At 47.6% G+C, this 21,659-nt stretch overlaps 1 protein-coding gene across 18 annotated transcripts in view; it reads left to right on the forward strand.

The window, feature by feature from the left end:
- Positions 1-21,659, forward strand: part of LOC119717831 (uncharacterized) — a 131,092-nt gene that overhangs the window by 66,016 nt on the left and 43,417 nt on the right. For 13 of the 18 annotated variants that reach the window (XR_011811197.1, XR_011811168.1, XR_011811188.1 and 10 more), the window contains 3 exons: positions 11,960-12,044; positions 16,156-17,311; positions 18,141-18,437. The exons of 1 other annotated variant lie outside the window; for it this stretch is intronic. The gene's annotated coding sequence lies outside the window, so the exon portion shown is untranslated. Of the gene's footprint in view, positions 1-9,981; positions 11,486-11,959; positions 12,045-13,802; positions 14,436-15,790; positions 15,857-16,155; positions 17,312-18,140; positions 18,438-21,659 lie in introns of those variants that run through there. 4 more of the 18 variants (XR_011811234.1, XR_011811253.1, XR_011811201.1 and 1 more) reach the window with 4 other exon arrangements.

Here is a 21,659-nt window from a genome sequence, read left to right on the forward strand (position 1 = left end):
CAGTGATCTGCCGCTCGTGTTCTCTGCTACCACTACCAATGTCCTGGCCAGAATCCCACGTGGGGAGCTGAAGAAGTGGATTGTCTCAAAGCAGAACCCTTCGGGCTTTTTGTTCTGTGCTGGTTCTTGCTGCAGCTGTGCTGTGCCAGCATCTGCACTCCGTATCTAGAAGCAGCGAGCGCACTCTGAAGGGTGGCTGCTGGGCGTTGCTGTGCTGCAGGGGTGTTAAAAGCCTTGTGGTGTGTACAGAGGTCAGATGTAAGTTGCTTTAATTAAGTGTAAAAGCTGTGTGTGTGCTGCAGAAGAGGACAGACAGGGATTCCCACCTCTGACTTGTCTTCTTGCTGTCCGGATTTCTTGGCTGTTGTCTCCCCTCTCACATACTTGGGCAGAGACGTTTCATCTTCTCCTTCCCATGCTGTTAAAAACAGCATCAGGCTTTGGAAACACGACAAATCTGGAACGTTTTGTGCTGTTGAGAAGCCCTTCTTGCTGTTTGGTACCAGAGCCATCCTCGTCCTTCCTGAACCACGCACCTAGACAGCATTTATTTCGATCAGAGCGCCGCAGGAAGCAGAATTCCCATCCTGTGGGACACTTCTCCAATCTGATTTTTATTTTTTGAATTACAGAGCTTGGACTACCCACCCCAGGGCTGGCAGGCGGCCGGGCAGGAAGCCGGACAGACTGGCCTGCCGGCCAATCTTGTTGCCTTTTTTAGAGCATTTTGATGAAATCAGCACATTTCCATGCAATCTGTGTGTTTTGCAGCGTAAAGATTGCTGTGTTGGGAAGAGTTTGGGGGCAGCTCCAGTTGGAGCCTGCAACTTGCGGCTTCTGGGAAGCTGCAGAGCAGTTTTATTTGTTGTTACAGACAGCCTCGTGAGAAGAGAGGTTGTGGTTCTGTGGATGAAATCCCTCCTGGAAGGATGTTCTCGAGCCAGCACGAAGGATTTCCCTCTGCGTGTCAGCGTTTAGGTAGGTGAGCTAGCGGCCAGGGGCCTCGTGTTCCCGATCTACCTCTCACATGACAGCAGCTTTCTGACAAAATTGCTACCAAATGTTGTGTGTTTTCTCAGAGCAGTTTGCGTTGGGTGGAATCCAAGCCGTGCAGGACACAGCTCTCATCTTTTGGTGGGGCTCGGTCAGGTTTGGAGCAGGTTGTGGTGTGTCTCCAAGCCATGTTGGTGATAATTGGACCTGGCTCTTCCTCCTGCTCAAGGCAATGATTGAGGTCAGATCAAGCTGCTCAGGGCCTTTACTACTTGAAAATCTCCAAGAACTGAGAGCTGATGGTTTTTCTGCCCCCCTCTTCCAGTATTTGCTGATATCTGTGTTGAAGAATTCTCCTTGCATCTAATCAGAATTTGCCTTTCTGCAGTTCAGGGCTGTGGCCGCTTGCCATTTGGCTGCGTGGGGCTGAGCAGCTGCAGTTCCTCAGGAACCCCCTGCAGGTGAGCAGGGCTGGGAGCGAGGAGCCAAGAACCCTCCTTCCATCACTCTTCCTCTCCATCTCTTCCTCTTTTTGGGCATGGAAGTGCTAAGGAGAAGCAGGACGTGGATTCTCAAGATAGAGCCATGTTACTGAGTGATGTTGATATTGACTGGACTTCTTTAGCATCATCCCAAACCCCTTAAATCCACCGGGGTGACCTATCCAGGTATCTCACACTTAAAACAACTCAGACTGATCTTGAAGGTATTTTCTTGTACTTCTTTTCAGTAGATGAATCTTCCTCCTTGGACGATTCTTTGCATTTTGAGGCTGTAAGCTGTCAGTGAGTCACCAATTAGCAGCTCAGTGTAAATAATTTCAAGTGAAATCATTACATGTTTACTGACGTAGTTGGTGCGGTCAGAGGAAACATGAGGGCAGCCTTGGCTCTCTGGAGAAGCTCATGTTGGAGAGGATTTTGAGTGCATCCCGAGAACGGACTGGTTGTTTACACAGATGTTCCAAATCATCCATCCCATTTCAAATGAGCCGGTCTTGCATGGAATTCCATCCGTTAAGGAGTGATATATTGGAACAGGGGATGCCTTTATCTGCTTTTCTCGTTGCCTGTTGAAGCTCTGGTATTTGCACAGTCTCAGCCTGAAAGCTGTGTGTGTAAATCCCACCAGAGGGGGACCTAGAAGATAACCAAGAACACCAGTAAAAAGGAGGAATAGGGGAACTTCACCTTCCTGGAGTCAGTCCGTACAGGTTTGGTGGTTCTTGTGTACACACAGTCTAACTTCCCTGGAGCCCATCCAGATTGACAACGGGTAAGCCACTCGGCAGAAATCAAAGGAGGTGTAATCTTGTAAAACTTGCATTAAAGGGAAGTTTTTGCATTTCTATCCAGAAGCTGCCTGAGCAAACATCTACTATTGACTTGATCTCTTAGACTGATAGCCTGCCTTTGACTTGGTGTGTGAAACTTAACTTGAGCGAAATGGACCATACTTTTTTTTCCTTTTTTTTTCTTTTTTTTTTAACATTTAGCATCTTCCTTAAAAAAGCATGTGACCAGGTGCTCCTGTCATGGCAAAAGGTAATGATTTAAACTCCCTCTGTGCTTACTGTGTTCTCCCAACTTCTCCTCGAGTGCTCGAGGTGCATAGGGAACGAGAGGGCTGCTAACGAAATAAAATGCAGTGAGATTCAAGAGGTTGCAGCCTGCAGGACTCAGCTCTGCAAACTGTTTTTTCCATACCCAAGAACCATGAGTCAGATTTTGCAAAGTGACTCAAATCTGTCTTCAGCTTCATTTGAAGCCGCTGCATTGGATGTAGAATTTGAAACAGCGTTATGCAGAGAAAGGGCTCAGAAAACTGAGTTTGAGCATTCCCTTTTAGTGGGATGGGGGAAGGAATGGCCACAAGTGACAGGGAAATGTGGAAGGAGGTTTGGGTGTTCCTCAGTCCCCAGAAACGTGGGCAATCCTCCTGCAGCCTGGAGGAAATAGAAAGGTGATCCTTTCTTCTGCGCTCCTGTGGGGACTTCCCAGGGCCTGAGAGATGGTTATTAATTGAACTTCCCTTGTCCTCGCTGCTGATCTGTGGTTGGGTTCCAGCTTGAGAGCAGCACACAAGGGTGTGGGCACTCCTTGGGCTTTCACATTCCTCTGCCAGAAGCCTCCTGGAGACGTCCTTGGAGATCCAGACGCCAACCCTGGCCCGCAAGGAGGGCAGTATCCGCCTCACACCTTCTTTTAAATAAATTAATTTCCTTTTGTTTTGCACTTCTTGCCTTTATCTTCACCTGGGTAGTGTTCCTGCCCATAAAGCTGTCCTCTTGGGTCAAATGTGCTGGAGCTGCAGCCCTTGGACAGGATGTGACTCCTGCATGTTTTGCTGGCTGTGTCATGCACAAACACTCCCTTTCCTCTGGAGGAATTCGATGACAATTAAACTTGGAGGCACAGCCACCTTCCAAGTCTCGGTTTCTCCTCTTCTGTTCCCATGTTTCACCCTCCCTCTGAGAAATCTTTCTTTTTTGATCGTGGATTTCGACCAGGAAACAAATTTGATGGCTCCATTCTTAACCGTCGGTCTTTGACTGCCTACAGTCAACATCCTAATATTGTGCTGAGCAGAGTGACTAATACCTCCTGTCTGCCTGACGGCTTGAATGAACTGGTAGACAGGCATGAGTTGATTTTTCCTCTTCTCCCATGTAACCAGCCTAGAAAGAATTCTCTAGATTTAACTTTCCTTCCTCAATTTTAGGTGGGGACCCTGAGCAAACAAGTGATGGAATTCAAGTGCAGCAGTGCAGAGAGCATCTCTGCTGGCTCCCCTTCGTGGTACGAAGATGAGCTGACAGCACCAGACACACGGGTTCCTGAGGTTCCTGATAACACAAGGTCTTGTAGGACTCTGGCTGCTTTTAAATCTGCCCAAAACTCAAACACCTCTGAGTTGTCCTCACCCCCATTGGACTCGATGATCTTGAGGTCTCTTCCAACCTAGAGATTCTGTGATTCTGTGAGATTCTATGAACGAGGGATGTCATGTTTGTAGCCACGTCCTGCTTCTAGATTGTTCAGGTCCTCGTTACTTTTTGTAGAGGTTTCTGCTTTATAAGAAGGTGTAAGGGACTGGGATTCAGGAGCCCTGCAGCAGTCTTGGTGCTTATTTCCACACCTCCACATCTCCCCCGGTTTATTTTCTGCTAAAGTTTTATGAATTTTAGTGCAGCGCCTCTCAAGCACCATAAATAAAAACCCAAAATGAAACAAAACAGTCTTAACAAGCCACAAATATCAGTATATTTAAGCAGGAGTTGGTCGGTTACCTTGCCCACACGGCTCTTTGTTGCACCTCCTGCCAGGAGCCTCGGGGATGCCCTGAACCACAGCTCGGAGCATCTCCAGCCACTATTCCTGGCTGCACGGACACTGGTCGTGGTCAGGGACACAGCATCGTGCCTGCAGCCTCTCTTCTTCACAGCTGCTGCTCTCTTTTGGTTCTTTTTCTAGTTCCTCACTACATGGGTACGTGGCTCCGTTACCACTCTGCAGCTCCAAGTCCTCCAGTGACTTCTGAGTCAATTACCAAGAGGCTGAGAACAACAGGTTTGGGATTTTCCATGCACAGATCCCTTTCAGAGAAGCTCTGCACGCTGCTTGGAGAAAGTAATCATTGCCTTTGGGAATTCAGAAGTCTGCTTCACTCTCAGGCTGACCTGCAGAGCTGCTTCTCTCTCTGATATTTATGTAAAATTTTATTTCTAAGGAATTTAACGTGGTTCACCGTTGGCAGTTACCTCTTTCTGATAGCTCATCAAGAACTCTTTTTGATAGCTCCTCAGGAGTTTAAATTAAGCCTGTAATTTCGGGCACCTGTAGCTGAGTAAAATAAACCCAGTTCTGCCAGCAGCTCCCTCCCCAGTAATGCAGTCACTGTTGGATGGGTGCAGTCTCCCTGTCAGTCTGTTGTTATTACAGGAATGCTGAAAACTATCCCCTAAGGTTGAGGATGCCTGAGTCACTCCGCTGAAGACAGGTTTCTAAATCAGCATCCAGTTTAGCTCAGGATTTCTGAAACACAACCACTTCCTGGGCAGTGTGATAAACAGGTACAGGTATTTTTGTCATTATTTTTGTCTCGGCTTCGAATCTTCCTTGGGGTTGCTGCCATGCATGCTGGAGGCTTATCTGGCAGTCTCAAACTACTGGAAAATCCCTGAGGATCTGGTAAATGAAGCACAGAAACCCCATGTTGTGACCCAGCAGCCCTATTTTCGGCCACATCCAATATCTCAGCTATTCACATACACATGCCCTGTGCTCTGGTCAGACCGTGCCTTATGCTGAGCTAACACAGAACTCAGCGATAAATATTTTAACGTTTTCTGACTTCCTAGATGCCAGTACAATAGCTGGATGTGTCATTCTCCAACACACAGATTACATTCTGCCGAAACACTTGACGGTGTCACCAGGACCCTGTCAGAGATTGACCCCATCGATTCATAGCTCGCTGTGAAATCCAGGCGGTGCTGCTGACTCTGGCCTAGTAAAATGAATCCTTGTTACGGTTTCCCCCTCTGCACATGTAATACATGGGTTTTAGCAAGCCTTTGTCAAAAGGGAATAGAGTCCTTCAGTATTTAAAAGAGGTCATCTTATTAAAAGCGAGCTTGTACCGCAAAGCCATTTTTTTTTCTTCTCTTTTCCATTTTTAGGTCAGATGATTCAGGTTTTCCTCCGTGCTTTTAACCTTTTGCCATCCGAGCGAGTTGTTCGAGGGACAGCGATGCTTCGAGGCCATTACTGAAAAAACACTGCCTTTGATAGGGTGCTTCTGTTTCACTGTCATTTTCTTCTGTAATGTTTGCTTATCCCTTTGTTATTTTCCATTTTTCCTTAGCACTGAGCTAGCATCCTAATGAATGCTCCTCTTGTTTTCTTTTTAACCTCTCACACTTGCCTTTTTAGGATAAAAGTCCATACAGGAGAAGGGGGAGAAAATAAAAAAGGTCTATAGCTTATCTAATCTACCAGCTTTTCATGGAAATGTATACAGAATTGCTAGTAACAGAGAAAAAAACAGAGCATTTTAACGCTTCTCATTCTCATTTGAACAGAAATTTCCATAGCTTGCTGGATGTTCCCTCCTTGCATTTTGTTCTTCAGATAACAAAATGAGCGTAGGCTTTCGTAAACTTCCCCTGTGAAAGGCAGGAGAGAGTTCCTGATGCACCTGAGGGTTGTCCTGCCTTCTAAATACTTAAAATAGATTTAAAAACATCGGCAGGAGTGTGCAAGTCTGCAAGCACACAGAGATCAAGAACAGGTAGCTGGACTGTGGAGAGAGTGATGGGAGAAGGGGTGGCAGAGCCGTGTTGAAAAATATTCTGCAGAGGGTTTGTGTGGTTCACAACGGCTGCGTTTGGAAAGCAGAGGCTAAATTCAGGTGTTAAAAGGGCTTTATGCTTTTAAAGGAACCCAGTATTTTATTTTGTTGGGCGTGGGGTAAATCTCTCAAAGGCAGTGGGGTTGTGCGAGGCTTACATCAGTCGCTGCAAGCTGAATTTGGCCCTTTATGTTCTGTGCTTCGTAGTCATGTGATGCTATTTCCATAAATCATGCACTTGAAAGGTTTTCTTGCTTCCTGCTTTTACCAATCAGATCATATAAAATGCAGATGAACCCAGCTTCTGGTTTAGAAGCCTAAGCAGAACACCCCCTCTAAATCCCCTTTTATCACGCTGGTCCTGGTTCCCCCACCTGAAAACAAGATAGCAAGAATGACAAACTTTGACTAATACCGTGGAGTTTTTTTGGTCTCCTCCCTTTCTTATTTTGACCTGTACTTTGCTTTCGTTCTAAAGTGAACGTAGAAATTACCCTGTGGGAGTGGTGAAACTGCAGCAGAGAAACAAAAACTATTTGGATTCTTCCGAAAGCTATTCATTCGCTTGCTCTTCTTTTTATTAACGGCTCGAAGCATGCAGCTTGTCTTGTTCTGACTGCGTACCCCTCAGCAGGAATGGAGGTAATGCTTTGTGGCTCTTTTCATTTTAATAGTGCTTTATAAGAAAAGGTTTTTGTGTTTTTTCTCATTGTTATTTCAGCGACTTTGAACGTGTGTACGCAGCTCTACAGCTGCCTGGTGGGCATATTTCTATTAACCTCAGCGAGCTCCTTTTCCAGTAACTTTTTTTTTTTTTTTTTTAGTAGAAAAACGGGGCTTTAGGTTCGGATCTGGGCTACGCAGGTGAAAATCTCAATTCTCTCCAGAGGAGGATGATGCAGAGCTGCTTCCAGCAGCCGTCAGCAAATTTGCAGCCAAAGCCGAGCCTGTAGCAGGTTTTTGTTTTAATCATACCCAAAACCTAAAGAAACATCTCTCTGCACTCTTGGTATCAGCAGCACTTTCTGTGCTGGGGAAAGTACGTTCCTGTAAACCCATGAGTAAGTTCTGGGCGCTGCTTTCTCTGCAGCAAGGAGGTATTTTTAGCAAGTCCTTCAGTGTACAACTTCCTAAGTCTTTTCTTATTGATTCACTGCAAACGCAGGGTGGGCGGCAGGTAATTCCAAGAGGATCCTTGCCCCAAAACCGTGCCTGCTCCCTCGCTGCGGGTGCAGGCGGTCACGGCTCCGAGGCACGGGGTATGGTAAGGATGAGAGAAAGTTTTGCTTGGCTGCTGCCTGAAGTAGGAGTGCGAAGAATGTCTCTGAAATACTGCAGAGTAACTTTATGCCCCTTCACGCCTTCGCGAGGCTTTTGCACGGGGGGGAGGAAGGAAAGACAAACGGAAATCCTTTAGATTTTGCTAAGGTTTGCCGTAGATAGCCGTTTCTGGACCTGTTCCAGAGGTCTTTATTCGGCATATTTCTCCCTTTCTCAAGTGAAAATGTTCCTGGTGGTCTCACGCAAGGCGTTAATCCCAGCACGAGCAGCAGCGTCTCCTGCAAGCCACCAGCCCCGGGCTGGCTGCGTGCTCCCTGGGGCTACCAGGGGCAGGAGGAAGCCGTGGCTTCGACGGGACCACTTTAAAGAGACACCAGGAGGGAAGGACCCTCTGGTTAGCTGCCCTGCTTTAACAAAACTTTATTAGAAGCTCGTCAGTACTGGTATGCGTGGCACCTGATACCTGCATTAGTTTTGATGGCTGGCATACAGGTCAGTTGGTCTCAGGAAACACAGGTTTTTCTGAAGTGCTCAGCGAGGGCTGTTTGTCTCCTGAGTACTCTGAAAACAGCACTCGACTGCGTGGAACAGGGAAAATGTACATCAAAACGTAGAAGTAAAAATCCCAGTTCCCTGCCAGGGATCCTGGGCTTGGCGTTGCATTCCTGCGTGCGGCAGTTCCCCGTCTGGACAGAGATCAGTCGTACCCACTTCTCTCTACTGGCTTCACGCTAAGCGAATGAAATCGAGTTCACTTGTTACCTGTGTGGCGTGAAAATAGTCTGTGAGAGCTGAGAATTGCTGCAGCTAGGAATTCTTCCGAGTGACAGGGTAAGCAATACACAATTAATTGCAATTAATGGCTACGCTGTGTTCCTGTAGCCGGTAGTGCCGATGCTCGGTGCTTCCGCCGGGCTGCAAACAGCCCAGAGCCCCAAAGCAGGCTGCTTGAAGAACAGGATGAGTTTGGTGGATGATGGTTATCAACATCGGTGCAATGAGATCGGTTTCATTAAACCTCTGCAGTCAGACGTTGTATATTCTTGTATTTCTGCTGCTGCTCACTAAGCAGCCAGCTGTCCGGTGCCAGCAGGACTTTGACACCTCCAGTGTGCAACCCAAGAGGAAAAAATCGTGCAAATGAACTTGTTCAATAATTAACTGCATGCATGTATGTTGCTTTTAATGAGTCTTTCTCCGGACTTAACTATTGAAAGGTTGGGTTTCAGCTTCTTTGGTCAAATGTAGTGAAGATCTTAACAAATGTTTGCTCCATGTCAGAAGCTGACCAAGTGGTGATTCGGTGTGCTGTAGGAGAAGTCTTATTGCCTCTTTTTATCCTATTTCAGCTGGTTTTGTAAGTGGTAAGCTATTTCTCAGGTATCTTTGCACACTATATACATCTGTTGTATTCACCAGACATTACACACACATATACATATTCTCCATCCATTTCCAAGCGACGAGAGGAAAGCTTGGCCTGTGTGTGTGGCAAGAAACGTGGACAAGAGGAGAGCAGCGAGCTTCCCGCTCCGGTCTTTCTCCCCGGCTTGCTAGGTCATGCCTGGTGCATGTTTGTGTGCCTCGGTTCTGCTGTCAGAACGAGGAGGTGAACGTTTGGGATTGCTCACGGGATCAGAAATTCTTGAGCGATTCTAAACCCGTATCAAAACATGAGATGGAAACTTTTGAAGAAAAAAAAAATAAAAAAAAAAAATGGTGCCAGAGTTTTTGGACCAGCTTTTATACCTGAACTCAAATTTTGCAATAATGAGTTGCACATACATGCAAATACTGAACCTACCTCTTTTTTGTCCTTTCTTTCAACTCTCTTTAACCACAGCACACATCAAAGTGTTACCAAAAGACTGAGCGTAGGAATTTATGTTTGGAGAGCATTATCCATAGATGACTTCATGTTTATTCCAGCCTTCCCTGTTTTCAGGTTCTGAAACGCTTTTGTAATTTTTTCCATTTGATTTGAATCGAAGCCATTTTGAAAAAGCAAATTATTTTGGATTCCTTAATGCAAACTTCCAAAATTTATCTCCAGCTTTAATAAAACTCTACTGCTCAAGCCTTTTTTTTTTTTTTTCCTGAGCTGTAGAACACAGTGAATGAGAATAAATAGAAGCTGGCATGTTTCTTCTTGTGCAGTTTTATTGGTGTGCATGTTTGTTCATTTGTCTGTTAACTTGTAGAATTCCATGATCTTACAAAGTGGTTTGCGGTTTGGTTTGAATTGGTGAGACTTTCCTATTTTTCACATTTTAACCGTTACTGACATTTTAATGCAGTAGAAACAATGCAGCAGAAGAGCCACAAGTTTTTTTATTTTTTTTATTTTTTGAAAATAGCCATTAGATGTTATGGTGCTTTATTGCCTTGCTTTTAGAAGGTTTTAAGAGGTTCTTGATGGATTTCTGGGCCTGTCTTTCATGGGGTGTTACGGAGGCACATTGATCTGTATTTGCATGCCCAGCTGCCAAAAAGCCTGCTAACAAATTGGGTGACAGACACTCCAAGAGCTGTCTTTTCTTCACATCTCTTGATTTGTAGGGTTGGCTGGAGCACTTGCTGGTTTTTAGGTACAATACCCAGGTTGCCCCGTTTAGGATCTGACTCTTTACCTCCGCTTGCGCAGTCACACGTCGCGTCTTCTCCACTTTATCTCACAAGTGCGGGGAGCCTGGCTGCTGCCCTCGGCGCGGAGCTGAGCCGCAGCACATTGGGCTTGCTTTGCTCGGAGCTGAGGGACTGCTGGAACGCCCAGTGGCACACGGACAGCTGCGTTTTCTTGTAAAAAGCAGCACTGCGTGCTGTACACGCTGTAACAACAATACCACTGAAGCAAGAGGTCACATTGATCCACGCTGGAGTTCACCGGTACTACGCTTTGCACTGAGGTCAGTAATGAACTGAAACAACCTTTCCAGCATTTGCTTTTCCTCCTCGCGGTGCCAGCGGAGGAGCTGGGAACGGCCTCCTGGAGTTTTCAGGGAAACTCATTGTTCACGTAAACCCTGGGAAGGAATTTCCCTTCCTTCTTGGCCTGCTAGGTATGCAGCGAACCATTCAGTTTGCTTTAGCTGCATACCATCTGCATTTTATTTTTGTTTTGTTTACTGACTTTCCGCCCGTGTCGGTCCTTCTTTTAGCGTGGGTATATTGTTGTGCAGCCCACCTTTGTCAACAGGGCTCTGCCACTCTTTGTTCGCTCCGAGCAGCCTCGCGTTATGCAAGTTGGGGTTTGGAACAGAGCTCCTCTTGGAAAAAAAACTGAAATTGGGGGAAATTCTACCTGTATTGTGCCTGCAGGAGAATGGGCACTGGCCGCTTTGATTGTTTAGGGCCGCTGCTGTTTGTCTGGCACACGTGCAGTTCTGCACTTCGTACTCACGTAGCACTGTGTGCAGGGACCTGCAGTCCTTGGGGCGTGCTGCTCGAGCGAGGAGCACAAACCCAGCTTCTTCCTTCTCCACCGCTTGTGGCTCTGCTCAGCATCTGCTTTTACTTTCCCTCCGCTTCTTTCTCCCCTCTGCTTCAAGCTTTGCTGGAAGAATCGCTCCTTCCTGAGATGCCTTTAGCCTCAGTCACCGCTGTTTCATGGCGAAGCTGGTGCCGCAAGGAGATCCCAGTCCCAGAGCATCAAAGATCCCAGTCCAACATCATCAGAGATCCCAATAGCACAGCACCAGGGCTGTTGGAGCTGGAGGAGCCCCGCATTCAGTTGGGTTTGTGACGTCCCTAAGCAGACCGTTCAGGTGGTGACTTCGCTGTGGCCAAACACCACAGCAGCGATGCTGATTCTGGACTAAACCCTGCTGCTGGAGGCTTTGCAGAGCACCATGAAAGGAAGGTCAGCAGCTCAGCACAAACCCAGGGGGCTGGGTTAGAGGAACGTGACCCTGTGGCTCCAGGACCCAGGCTACATCCGCGCGTTCCTGCGGTGCCGTGGCCAAGCTAATCAAACCACCCCGAGATGCCAGGAGCTGGCTTTGCAAAGAATAGCATTGTTATTGACGGTTTTTCATTAACCAGGTTGCCCCAGCTTCCTGTTACCTGACATATTTGAGAGTTGACTGTGTTGTATTATGTTGGAGTTCCTTACTGAACTTCATGGTCCAGAAGTTTGGCTGGCTTCTCCTCGGAGATAGCTCCAAGCCGTGTTCTCAGCAGCATTCACGATCCAAACATTACCAGATTGTTTTGCTAGACAAGCCTTTAGTGTAACGCTGATCAAAATCTAAGTCACCGTGTTCTTTCTTCAAAGCTAGGTGAGAATGAGAAATCAGTCAATGTTCACTAAATAAAAATTCCTTCTTCTGTACAGGATTTGCATCCAACAGCACTGTGATGCTAGGCCTGGATGACCACACTGAGCAGAATTGTCTCCTACCAGGAGTTCTTGCTGTTAGGTAAATCAAAACATGTTTGTTCAGAGGGTGACTCATGGAAAGCTAAGTAAAAGTTTTATAATCAGATCCTTTGGAAATGCTAAATGGCACATCACAATGAAATCGTTAAAGTCTCCTTACATAAATTGTTTATACGCTGCTAATCCTCTTCTCCAGTGAAAAGAGCACTGAGTGGGGCTTTAGTACAGAAAGTAAGTGCAAGCTTCAAGCTACCTGTGCTTCCCTGACCTCTGTGACTGGGCTGAATTTGAGTGCACTGCCTGATTGTAAATCTAAAGATCCTGCCTGAATCCAGGTGGAAGTTTCCGATGCAGAATACTTCCCAAATCCTTCCTGCTCAGCAGAAGGGATTACACTGACTCCGCAATGGAAGGAAATGGCATGAAATGCATTTTGCTGTCAGTGCTTCTGCAGTGAAATCCCGTCCTTCCTTGCATTGTGCTGTACCTTATTGCCAAAATCACCCTGGGATCCTAATTGCTCCTCTCCATTTGCATACCTCCTAAGTCCTCAGTATTCCTTCTCAAATACTTGCCTGCTGAAACCTGGGAGAGACCTTTGGTAACCACTACTTGCCGTGGAGAACAGCTGACACCTGTCAGAGGACTGATAAAGAGCCCTGGACGAGGTAGCCAGCCTGCTGGGAACGAAATAACTGGGCTCAGCTGGAAAAAATTAACCTAAGAGCTTAGGATCTGTCATCTTTCTTGTGGCGTACGTGACAAAGAGGTCTAGCTTTCAGAGGCACTGCAGCTTTATAAGGCATAGAGAAGGTTTTGTTGAGTTAACTTGGTAAAAATGTCTGCATTGTGTGTGTATCCGGAGGGGGCTCAAGCAGAGGCTAAAGAAAGTTAGGTGAAAACAGACTTTAGGCTACCCAAAGGCTGACCTGTATCTCCGGGAGGTGCGATGACTTAATAAGAGTGGTGTGGCTGGGAGGAAGTGTACGTAGTCAAATTTTCCCTCCTACTTCAACATTCAAATGTGGATTGTAAATATAGAAGGCGCTGCCTTCGTCGGGTGACCTTTCCTTGGTACTGCTTGTCCAGTTGCTCCATAGCCTTACTTCTCAAAGAGGGAAATACCAAAAGGTAGCATCAGCAGTGCCAGAGTGAATTTGCTTACACGCATGTAAGCACAACTGGTATTGTGAAATGGAACGAGTGGGGCATAGGGAATTTCCAGATCCCAAGATGAAAATAATTTCAGAGAAGTATAGACAAGTTTGAAGCAGTACCACGGTAAACGAAAGTTGTTAGGTCCTTTTTTTGCTGCCACCCAATTGTGTACTTTTTGGCACTGGAGATGTGTTTTTTTCTTCACGAGACTCAAAAAAACATGAACAAGCCTGCATGGATTTTATAACACATGATACCTTTATTTCGGGATCATGGGATTGGGGTTGGAAGGGACCTCAGGAGGTCTCTAGCCCGACCTTCAGCTCCGAGTAGGATCAGCTCTCTCTGGCTTTCACCTGGTGCCTTTGCTGTAACCGAACTTTTAAATGGAGTTGTGATTTAGTCTTTGTAGTAAAAAAAAATCTCAGGCCGAGTAGAGGCTGCCGATCAATTAATTGAGTTTTAAATCACACTTGTTAATGAAGTACTGTCTGCCTTCCAAGAGCAGCTGCGCCTTTCTGCATGGAGGAGAAGAGGATAAAGGGAAGAACAGACACACCAGTCCCAGACTTCCTTTCACCAATCATCCCCGGATGGATTTTCTCTGTTTGCCAGTTACACTTAAACTAAATTTTAAGTTATTTCAGCTCTGGGGCCGCTCTCTGAGATTGTCACAGCCCAAGAGTCAGCTCAGTGAGGTTCAAGGAGCCTGACGGTGTAGGGCTGCTGCGGTTTCAGTGACCATTTGAAGCTTGACACGTGCTCTGCCCACTTGTTCTCAACACGTGTGAGCACCATTGATGAGCATGGCTAGAAAAGTGTACACTTCCACGTATTTTTTAATTGCTATTTTGTTCCTTTTGGTATGATGGTGATGAAAAGTACCTAGGCAAGGCTGCCTGCTTGCCTGTGGGCTGCTGGTTGTAGGACAGGCTCGCTTTCTGTCACTGCCCTCTTCAGGACAGACCGTGGCTCATCTCTCATATCCGTGTGTGTCCCTTCTCTTCGTGACCTTCCCTGGTCGCTGAGGCTGTGCCTTCGCAGTCCCGTTACCGAGCCGTTGGCTTGCAGTGCTGCTGAAAGGCATGACCCCATTTTTATCCCATTTTTGGATCTTGTGCAGTGCAGGAGTCATGCAGCCAATGGACCAGATGGCAGGAAGACACACCAGGTTGCCCTGCAGCAGAAATGGGTCTTGCACTGGATTCAGCTGGGCTTGCTGGAAGCGTTGGAGATCTCCTGATCCATCCTTACCTAGCAGAGTTTCAGGCAGGTCAGTAGTCCGTATGAGGTCAAAGCAAGGTCTGTTGGGACCTTGCTTGGTTGTAGGATTTCTTTTTGAAATTCCTTTAAGATCAGCAATAAGACAGTTACCCAAATTTCATAAACCTTTCTAAAATTTCATTTCTTGAATCAATGTGTAGACATAATGGACTGACCTAAAGAAGTGGGAGCACTCCCCGTGAGGACCAAGTCCCCTCTGGGCCTCCTTGCCCCATGAAAGGTTGGACCCCATGGTTTTACAAAGTCCCTTCCAGTCCAGGTTGTTACACGATACAATCGCTGAATTTATTTGATGAAATGGCAATCTTGTGACCCCTTAAACTAAATGGACTGGAGAGAGAAGTGGGAAACTGGATTATTTTTTGGTGTGTAACTGATGGAGCTCAGCAGGACAGGACAGCAGAGTTCCTGGGTACCAGCAGAGGCCTGTGGAGAGATGTGGGTGCGTTTACTGAAGGAAGGAAACCTGTGACACATCTCAGAAGCATCCAGCAGGCTTGGAAGGACAAAAATGCAGCTAATCCCTTTGAAAAGCGGGAAGCTGTGCGTGTTAAAAGCGGTCCTTGCTGCAAGTGGCAGCTCTCAGCACTGCTTGGCACTGCGGCTTGGCCAAGCAGTCTTGGCACAGAACCCGGCCTTGACCAGGAAATGATTTTCTCTGTAGCTCAATGTCAAGGGGAGGCAGCTTCGCTTCTCTTTGAACGCACACCTGGAAAAGGTGGTTTTAAAAATGATTCTGCTTGAGCAAGTTTATAAAAATCTGCCTGGGTGACAATAAATGTTCCTCGGCTTTGCCCTGAACAGCCTCTTCCTTTGAAGTTACTGTGGCTTCTTTGTCTGATGTTTTTGTTACTGGGAGAAATATCTCAAACCCAAAGATTTACAGGGCAACATCCACGTTATAGAAGACCCAGAGGAGAGGAGGAACAAAGTTATAAACAAAAACGAGTGCCCTGATCCCAAGACCAGGTTTACAAGATGAAGGTATTTTTCCCTGCTGGGCTTAGCCCACATTTTCCTGCATAATGGCAGCTTCATCTGGAATTTAGCAAAATCTTTGTTCCTTTCCATTCAGACTCAAGCTGCAGAAGAATTTCTCTTCTCATTACAATCAACCCTTGGCTGCGGTGGAAAGAAAGGATGTCTGAAAGTCTCCATTATGATTTCGTTGTGGGGTCAGATAGAAGCTGAGGATGCAGCTGAGAGAATGAAATGTTTAATCTCAGGCTAATTGTAGTGGTAGCTGGCAAAAATGGGCAGTGAATGAGGGCTTTATTAAAACATATTCTCAGGTGTCAGCGTTGGTTTCTGTCAGATCTGTAACACACAGCAAAACTGTTTCAGGCACGAATGCAGAAGAGGCTTAAACCTCCCTCAGAAGAGACTCTCGGAGCCAGCAGAAACACCCCGGTAGGGTTTTCTTCCTTGAGTCCTGTTGGTTTTCTTCTCAGTGTTCCTCTTTGCCAGATCTCTTGTATCAGGGGAATGTGTCTTGTATCAGGGCACAATTTTCAAGAACCATCGGTTCCAAGTTCCTAAGAACCACCTGCAGCAAATGGCCAGGCAGGGAGTAGCATCACTGAGAGGAAGGGGGAGAAAGCTGGTGCTCTGGGGACGTGGAGCCTGCTGTTACCTTTGGCATCTGCAGTATTATTTCAGATCACAGCTTGTTTTCTGCTTGTAATAGTTTGTTGTTTTTTTTTTTGCAGAGTAAATCTGAGGACTTCAGGCTATAAGTGTGACCGAGGAAAAAAGCACAGCCCAGGGAGACTGGGATGGGAAAGTGAAGGGAAAGGGAAAGTGAAGACTTCACTTTGCCCTGCCTCGGTGCAGAAGGAGAGAAGACACGGCCGTAGCTTTCAGCCACAGCAAAAGCAAAGATAGAAGTGTGTGTAGGTTGATAAACAGGGACAGGAGCCATAATTAGTGCTGGGAAAGCACCCTCGTGCTCTCCAGGCCTCCTCGTGGAGCCGCGCGGTGCCAGCCAACGGCGGAGGAGCCACAGGTTGGTGCCAGCGATTCATATCCACTCGGTGGAGTTGCTTTGAGATTTGCAGATGATACAGCTGCTAAGTGCTGTTATTAATGTTTCAAAGCTTCTGGCTCCCGTTTCCATACGTGGATCATCAGCCTGTCTTCCCTTGCCATTTTAAAATAATTGGATGACCTGAATATCTTCGAAGTAGCTGGAGTTGTTGCTCAGGCACGGGCTTTACAAATGAAATCTTTCATCTGATACACTTAATGTTAATTTTCCTTCTGTAATGGGATTCTCTTTACCCAAATTTACATGATGGAGCTTGCAGCCTGCTGGAGATGTTCTCCTCCAGTGGTAAATGTGCCCGAGCATCTCGCAGTATGTGGTGAGAAACACGTAGGTAGCTGCTCGTGTGCCATGCGCCTTGGCGGGCAGACCAACAATGAGGGGTTTGTGCGGTTGTTGCTCCAACAAGACTTCAGAAAAGCGCCGGCCCGCCTGCCTGTCACTTCTGTTGTTGTACTTTGCTCTTGGTGACATCACCGGTGGCAGCTAAATGGAGTGTGTTAATTGTTAGATGCTCTTTGCCCAAGGATGTTGACTTTTCCCAGCACCCAGTCCTACTCAGCCAGTTTGGCAGAAGAAGCTCCGCCAGCCAGAAGACGGCCACTTGGTTACGGGTACTGCTGAGAGAGGAGTTGGTCTGTTCGTGTAAATGAGAGGCAAATAATTAAGGAGAACTAAAAGCCACGTGAATCATCACGTTTTCACCATCATCCCTGATGATGACGCAGAGTCAGCTCTGGAATTAAAACCCCTCCACTGTGTTAAAAGTCATTTGAGATGCCTCTGAGATCAGTGCTGTTCTCCAGGATCACCTCTGAAAGGTGAGGATCTCCAAGTGCCTTACAAGTGGTGAGGGATCAGGAGGTTGTGATGTGCTGTAACGACAGACGGACAGATTTCAGCTGGCTATAGCCCACACCACGGCACGCACGCTGCCCTCAGGACAAGCTCTCAGCACTCAGGCATGAAGAGCTGATGTTAATTTTACCAAAACCTTCCCTCCTGGTCCCTCAGCTTCTTCAGAAGGCTGTCATGTGCCTGTGGTTGTGCTCTGGGGAGGCCTGGCGGTGAAGTTCAGGGGACTCTCGTTGCTAACCCTTGGTATGTCCAGAGCAAGGCGGACTGCCCAGGGGGTTTCCAGATCTGATATTTGAAGTGAAGCAGTACTGCAGAGGCCAGGGCAGTGTCAAGAGCTTAAACTCTGTGCAGTAATAACCACATCCTCCCCATTGTCCTTGGGGTCCATCCTCTTCTCAGCCTGCCTCTCTGGACAGGGAGAGCTTAGCTCTTGATGCTGTGCTCTAGGGATGGCTCCCCAGCAGTTCCCATTTCATCTTCCTCCCCAAATCATCTCCCTCCATGGCTGTGTCCTCTCCACAAACGTAAATTTGAGGTGACAAATGGTGCTGGGTGGTGCTGAGCTGGAGACTTGCTCAGTAACATCAGTAGGAAATGCAGTCCGGAGCTGGTGGTGCACTTTGAACGTCGTGCCCTTAGCCATGAGATGATTCTTCCTTCCTCATAAACATCCTTCTATTAAAGGAGGAGGATATTGCAGGATGAAATCCACTTTCTGCTTTTTATCTCGTTGTGTTTACTTTCCAATTATTTCTATTAAGAGTGGAAATAGATCAATCGCTTCCTTTGCAGGCTGGCCCGAATTTTTCATCCTTCTTCTCGTAGACAAGGCCTGTGCTGCAGAATTTCATCTGCAAATTGGAACAGGAGAAAGCTTAAAACTCTCCGAGTCATCACGCTAGCTTGTGTTTTTCCACTTCAGCGAGGAGACAGAGGAAAAACGTGCACACTAAGTCATTATCAACAAGCTCTCGTTTTCTGAGACACCTTGCACAGCAGCTTAAAGCGGAATTGGAAAGCAGATCCCTTCATTTCCATCGGGCAGGGCTGCAAGGTTCCCGGCTTCCCTCGAACAGGGAAGAGCCCAAGGTAAGGCAGCTGTGTGCAGTCAGGTGAATTGTGCCGTGGATGTGGTGGTTTCTTTCTGCTGGCCTCGTGGCTAACTGGGACACGTCTACTCCCTGAGCCTGCAAATATAAGCGGGGTGAATCCCGGTTTTCCAGCCTGCTTCTCCCTTCCAGTTGGATCACAGTGCGTTGGGTTGTCTCGTTGGCTTAGGGAAAATGTGGAACAGGTTTTCAAGGGTTTTATTTTTAATGCCAAATTTCGCAGTGGGGATTGTAATGATGCTGAGGAAGGAGCCCATCCATCCAAGCACTTGCAGTTCTCATTGAATAACATTGAAACACGGCAGGAGTGTGTTTGGAAGAGGCTCGGTGTCATCCAGGGCAAGCCTGCGTTTTGGGATAGCTGACAGACCGTCCTTCCAGTGGCTCTGAAAACAGAGCTCAAATTGCTGTTGTCCTAAAAACTGCTGGCTTCATGGGAATAGGAGCTGCACCCACAGTGCGTGCCCGAGGGGACTGCAAGGGCTGACCTGGGGCTGTTGGACTATGATGTCCTGTGAGGAGCAGCTGAGGGCACTGGGGGTGTTTGGTCTGGAGCAGAGGAGGCTCAGGGCAGACCTCATTGCTCTCTGCAACTGCCTGAAAGAAAGAGGTGAGGAGCTGGAGGTCGGCCTCTTCTTACAGGTAACAGTGATAGGGCTAGAGGGAATGGCCTCAAGTTGTGCCAGGGGAGGTTCAGGTTGGCAATGAGGAGACATTTCTTCTCAGAAAGAGCAGTCAGTCACTGGGACGGGTTGCCCAGGGAGGTGGTGGAGTCACCGTCCCTGGGGGTGTTCAAGGAGAGGTTGGACGTGGTGCTTGGGGACATGGTTTGGTGGTGATGTTGGTGGTAGGGGGATGGTTGGACCAGATGATCTTGGAGGGCTTTTCCAACCTTAATGATTCTATTCTGCTCTATGAATACAAACAAGATGTTTGCCATCAGGTTTCTTGGGTTGTGTGTTCACAATGCCTGGCTGGGCTGCTTCTGCTGGGTGCTGCTGCCCGCGTGACTTTGGGGGGAATAATATTTGCTTAGGGCAACACTCGGTATGTAAATACCCAAATAACACCAAGCTGATGGATCAGGAAAGAGGAGCAGGATTCCTGGAGGCAGGAATGGAGCACGTTGTGGTCCTGCCCTGAAGCTGAGGACAACAAAGGCAGATCCCTGTACGTCGTCCGTGTAGTTTGGGGCATCCTTCCAGAGCTGAATCCTACATACAAAGGGAAAACAAAGTTGTTTGCCACAGCACCGGGGTTGAGCTGTTACTGGAAGGGGGAAGGCTTCTTCCATCTGGACAAGAAGTATCTTTGCCATTGCCCTTGGGCTTTATCAGGAAGATTTCTTTCCTGCTGGAACGCAAATTGCCAGTTGTTTTTCACTGGCATTAGCGCCGGTTCCAAGGACTTAAGTCGAGCGTTGAAGCCATAATGGTGAATTTCTAATCCTCTTTTTACTGCAGCTGCAACGCGATGCCACGACAAGTACCGTGCCCGAGCTGCACCGGCGCCGAGCCGACTTGTTCTTTCGGAGGCATTGTTGGTCGAGGCAGAAACATGCTCGTGCTCACCAAGTGGGCTGAGGGAAATTAAGGACCTGGCAGCGAGAAGAAGCCAGGAGCCTAAAGGAAGCGGTGCTGCCAAACGCTGCCATCCCTGCCAGGGCCGGTAGCGGGGCACAGCGAGGCGCACGCCGTGTGGATCGCTGCAAGAGGTGGCTTGCCCGCGGAGCTGACTCAGTGGGTCGTGGGCTGCTGTTGGTGTTTGCTTCTCTGAGGTGGAGAGCTCGGGTCCACCGCTGTTGGGATGCAGAGCGCTTGGCCCTGGTGGAAAAGCTGGGTTTTCGGGTGAAAAAATACAGTGCTGGGGCTTGGCCTGATGGTAGGTTGTGCCCTGAAAGCTCTCCCTGCCATCAGTTGGTGTTAGCGGTGTGCTGGAGAGGTTGGGAACTGGTTTTGGGTCTGGTTTTGGGCTCCCTGGGGTCTTCCAGCCTCCTGCATCTTCCTGAGCACAGTGAAACTATTTGGAGTTTTATCAATGACAGCGACTTGGCTTTTCAGGCAGGAAAACAAATCGCTATTTTGAGAATTTCAAAGCATGCAGGCATCAGATAAGGTACACCTCGGGTGATACCCAGCCACATAGGTTGCTTTCCTCTAATTGCAGCTCTGCAGGCTACACGTGTCAGCGCTCAGGACTCGAGCAGTGCCCTCCCGTGTGCTCACCTTCTTACCTTGGTTGCCTGCCTGTCGTCCTTCTCCGGCTGCTCCCGGTATCATTTTACCTGTACTTTTCCATCCCGGCTGAGGGTAGCGGGATAAACACGGTGTGATGCAGAGCAAAGTCTTACCGTAGTTTCGCAGAGATGCCAAGAGCTTCAAACGTGCCATCTAGTGGTGTAAACACAGCACTCCCCGTCAAGGAAACCCCCCAGAATCCACCCCCTCGTGCTCATTACTTGTGAAATATTCTCTTGTTCTGGGTGGAGGTAAGCACTTAAAAGTTTCTGCTACCCCATCAGTTTTTGGAGTGTGTGGAGTGAGCTCCTCAGGGACTTGATAATCAGGAGAAGGAGCAGGGAATTTTTTAGGCTGTTCTACGAAGTTTATGATAACTCAAGAGCTCTGTGCTTGCATATCGAGAAAAGAGTTTCTGCTGGTGGTGCCTCCCCTCGGAGGAACCGAAGGGAGTTTGCAAACCAAATGAATTTTAAGGTTAAAACACTTTGGTTTTGTTAGGGAGAGGAAGATGATAATTGGGTGGTCTGTAACCATACAATGATTCATCAACTGTTGCAAGAAGCCCTCCCTTTGCAGATCAGAGCTAGGATGTTGACCGCTGCAGCTTGCAACCTGATTTCATCCTCCGCTTGGCTAAAGAAGGCTGCAGCGAATTGCAAAAGACTCCAAAATCTTCCTGAAAGCCATCCCTCATCACCGAGATAAGCACAGGCCCTACAACGAGGAGCGTTAAAAGGCACGAGGCTCATTCCACCCTTCGGCATGTGTGCGCGATGAATTACGGTCTGAATCCAGCCCAGCAGGAGTGTTTGTCCTTACTCTTATCTCTGGTCCGAGCTCTGGCACAGAATTGGAGTTGCGCAGGTTGGGCTTTGTGTGCTTGCTGTTCCTAGGGTTTTTACCTAGAGGTCATCGTGTCCTTTGTTACAGCAGGCAGGTTTCTTTCTGTTCGGGTTGGGTTA

The sequence above is a fragment of the Anas platyrhynchos genome, chromosome 1 (assembly GCF_047663525.1).
Source record: "Anas platyrhynchos isolate ZD024472 breed Pekin duck chromosome 1, IASCAAS_PekinDuck_T2T, whole genome shotgun sequence".
Taxonomy (NCBI): Eukaryota; Metazoa; Chordata; class Aves; order Anseriformes; family Anatidae; genus Anas; species Anas platyrhynchos.